This window comes from Musa acuminata, chromosome BXJ3-10, assembly GCF_036884655.1.
Source record: "Musa acuminata AAA Group cultivar baxijiao chromosome BXJ3-10, Cavendish_Baxijiao_AAA, whole genome shotgun sequence".
NCBI classification, from domain to species: Eukaryota; Viridiplantae; Streptophyta; class Magnoliopsida; order Zingiberales; family Musaceae; genus Musa; species Musa acuminata.
This window is the reverse complement of record NC_088358.1, coordinates 5,927,617-5,931,961: the sequence shown is the minus strand read 5'-3', so window position 1 is coordinate 5,931,961 and position 4,345 is coordinate 5,927,617.

The window sequence follows — 4,345 nt, the reverse complement described above, 5'->3', positions numbered from 1 at the left end:
TGTGGAGCGTTTGGATTCTAGTTTGTAGGATCCCAAGATGAATATATCTCATTCCGCTTCTGACCAGTTGGTCAAAGCTTTGCTCCTGTATGAAGGCCCTGTCTTCCTGGTTACTGGTGACTAGCATGGATCCAGTGGCGAATGGCCTATCCGGAAGAATACCAACTGCTGATGGCCAACGCAGATGGAACCGGAGGAACGCAGAATATCCTCTCACAGCTAAGGACAATCTTCATACTAGAAGACCCATTCCAGGGTTCAACAACGTCGCAAGAAGAAGCCTACAGAGACTTTGAAAGGTTATCCTGCACGAACCTCAAGTATATTATTCAATTCTTAAACGATTACATGAGGCTTGCATCCAAGACAGGAAGGCTGTTCATAGGCCCAGAACTCTCCGAAAAGCTATGGTCCAAAATGCCTGGAGAGCTAGGAAAAAGAATCAAGGAGGCGTTTGAAGCAAAATACAGGGGAAACACTATAGGAGTAATCCCAAGGATACTCTTCTCCTACAAATACCTGGAAGCGGAATGCAAGGATGCTGCATTCAGAAGAGCATTAAAGGATTTATCATTCTGCAGTGAAATCCCTATCCCAGGATACTACAATAAGCCCGAGAGGAAGTATGGGGTAAGGAGGTCAACAACCTACAAGGGTAAACCCCACTCATCCCACGCCAGAATTGAGAAAAGAAAACACTTGATAAGGAACAAGAAATGCAAGTGCTACCTATGCGGAGAGGAAGGGCACTTTGCAAGAGAATGTCCTAATGACCGCAAAAATATCAAGAGAGTCGCTATGTTCGAGCAACTGGACATCCCAGATGACTACGAGATACTATCAGTACAAGAGGGGGAAAACCAGAGCGACGCAATCTATTCAATTTTCGAAGGAGATGACATAAAAGACCTACAGTATGGTATTCACTCCTTCACTCAAAAAATTTTTGCATTAATAGAAGATAGTAGAACTTGGTGGATAGGACCCGAGTCAGGGTACCGGGCAAGGATACAAGTTTCCCAAGTACAAGCCGAATGCAGACACATATGGGAAATCAACACCGAGCTACCACCCAGTCTGGAAAGGTGTAAATGCTGCAAAAGAGCATCACAGAAGAGGCACAGGAGGCATTGTCCCTTGTGCAAGATCACTTCATGCGGGATGTGTAGTATGTATTATTTTGACAAAAGAACCCCCATCATGATGGAAGAACTCACAAGGTATGAGCCCAAAAACCTGCTTCAGCAACAACAAGATTTCATTAATCATTGTGAAGCAGAGATAAGGAGGCTCAAGATGGCTGTAGAATCCGAACAACAAAAGACCAGAGAACTTGAAGAAATGCACGTCCAGTCCATAGCCATAGCCCAAGAAAACCTCCGTCTGAAAAACGAGGTACTAGAGCTAAAGGAAAAATATGACAAACTGGAAAGGGAAGTAATGGAAGTAGTCAGACTGAGACTAGAAAAGGCTGATCTCTTAAAGGAAATACAAAGGTTAGGAAAAGGGGAAATGGAAGAAAGCGAGGAAGCCTTCGTCCTACTGGAAGAAGAAACTCAGAAAATCCTGTCCATGGAAACAAAGGAAACAAGTGGTTCAAAAAGATCCAAGAATATGCTCTTTAACTTAAAGGTACAAATTGAAATCCCGAAAATTCCCCCTTTTGAAGTTAATGCCATACTAGATACAGGTGCCACTACCTGCTGCATAGACGAAAAAGCTGTACCAGATGCCGCGATGGAAGAATACCCCTACATAGTACATTTCAACGGGATTACCTCCAAAACTACAGCAAATAAAAAACTGAAGGGAGGCAAGATGACTATTGGGGATAACACCTTCAGAATCCCTTACACTTATGCGTTTACAATGAGGCTTGGGGATGACATCCAGATGATAATCGGATGCAATTTCATAAGGGTAATGTAAGGAGGAGTAAGGATAGAAGGTAACATAGTCACTTTTTATAAGAACCTTACTACGGTTAACACACTACCCTACATCCCAGCCGCAGCAGCCATAGAGGAATTGGATCTCGAAGAAGATGACTACATCCAGATCCAAGAAGCAGTGTACTTCTCAGTAGAAACCCAACAGAGCGACAGTACTATCAGGACAAAATTTGGAGGTCTACTAAATCAACTAAAAGCCCAAGGATACATCGGAGAGGACCCCCTTAAGCACTGGGGAAAGAACAAGATTCAGTGCAAACTAGAGATCAAAAACCCTGATTTCACAATAGAAGACAAGCCCCTGAAACACCTTACACCGAAGGCCAAGGAAGCATTTTCAAAGCACATAAGGGCCCTACTGGAAATAGGAGTGATAAGACCCAGCAAAAGCAGGCACCGGACGACGACCATAATTGTCAACTCAGGGACAACTATTGATCCAACTACTGGAATAGAGAAAAAGGGCAAAGAAAGGATGATTTTCAATTACAAAAGGCTAAATGACATTACGGAAAAAGACCAATATAGCCTTTCCGGAATCAACACCATCCTAAAAAAGGTCAGCAATAGCAAAGTATATTCGAAATTTGACCTAAAGTTTGGTTTCCATCAGGTTGCTATGCACCCGGATTCAATTGAATGGACTGCCTTTTGGGTTCCTGATGGACTATATGAATGGCTTGCTATGCCATTTGGGCTGAAGAATGCACCAGCAATATTCCAGAGAAAGATGGATGAATGCTTCAAAGACACAGAAGAATATATAGCAGTATACATTGATGATATCCTGGTCTTCTCTGAAAATGAAAGTGACCATGCCCGACACTTGGCCCAAATACTAAAAATCTGCTAGGAAAATGGCCTGGTATTAAGCCCATCAAAGATGAAGATAGCAGTCAAGGAAATAGAATTCCTCGGAGCAATATTAGGGAATTCAAAAATCAAACTACAACCCCATATCATTAAGAAAATCACGGAGTATCAAGAGGAAGATCTCACTACCAAAAAGGGGCTCAGGTCATGGTTAGGGATACTCAACTACGCCCGAAACTATATACCTAACTTGGGCAGACTGCTCGGCCCACTCTACGCGAAGACCAGCCCAACTGGAGAAAGGAGGCTTAATAAGCAAGATTGGAAGCTCATCAGAAACATCAAAAATCTTGTTAAAAACCTCCCAGATCTGGAGGTACCTCCTGAAGGAAGTTTTATCATCCTCGAAACTGACGGATGTATGGAAGGATGGGGCGGGGTATGCAAATGGAAAAAACATAAAAATGACCCCCGAAACACTGAGAAGGTCTGTGCATATGCCAGCGGAAAATTCAGTCCCATCAAGTCCACTATTGATGCAGAGATGCATGCGGTCATGAAGACTCTGGAATCCTTAAAAATATATTTTCTGGATAAAAGGGAGATCATTTTCAGGACAGACTATCAAGCAATTATCAGCTTCTTCAACAAGTCTGCCCAGAACAAACCCTCCAGGGTACGGTGGATGGCTTTCGTAGACTATATAACAGGAAGCGACGTAGAGATAAAATTCGAGCACATCGAAGGAACAAGTAATATCCTCGCCGATTCTTTATCCAGACTAATAAATATTTTAGTTTCAGGATGGCCAAACGAGTAAGTGTTTTTACTACTGGAAGGCACTTAGGAAGTTCAAATAAACCCGAACCCGAAGGCAACGGCATGTCTCAACCGACTATTGAAGACCCTGTCCAACAGTACCAACAGAAACTGGATGAGCTCAGATCAGGGATCCAGAGAGGAACCCCTCTCAGCCAGATCCAGGCCACCGAAGGAGAGCTCAGAGCCATTCAGAAAGAGGCCGCCCGACAAGCCTGTAAAGCACTACGCTGCTTCCACGACATTCACTCAACAAAAGCAAGAGAGTACCAAAGGAGGAGTGGGGGAAGGGATAATTGGTACAGAGACTGGTTGCCAACTATCCTCCAACAACAACAACAGCTGGAAAGGGCGCTAGCACTCACCGAAGATTCCACCCAAAGGATAAATAGTTTCTGCCTTTGAGAAAAGGCGAGTACCTCTCTTTGCACTGAGCCTCGAGGAGCCGTGCATAGATTGGAACCTAGTGTCGATGCCTTTTTGCGTCCCTGGTTTTAATAAAAACCACCGGCGCCTGCAGTTTTGCGCCCCTGGTTTTAAGTAGAGGTAAAATAGAAAACTAGGAAAAGGATGTCGATAGGGGCCAATGACCACCCGATCCTCTTTATGTTTCTCTATATAAGCCTTAGATCAGCTCATTGCAGAACGCACGGAAGACATCCGAAGTTCTACTTTGAGTTCTACTTTGAGTCCCAAGTGCAAGATCAGAGTCTGTAAGTTTCTTTCTAGTTCTTATTACCTATCTCTGAAATTGTGTTTGG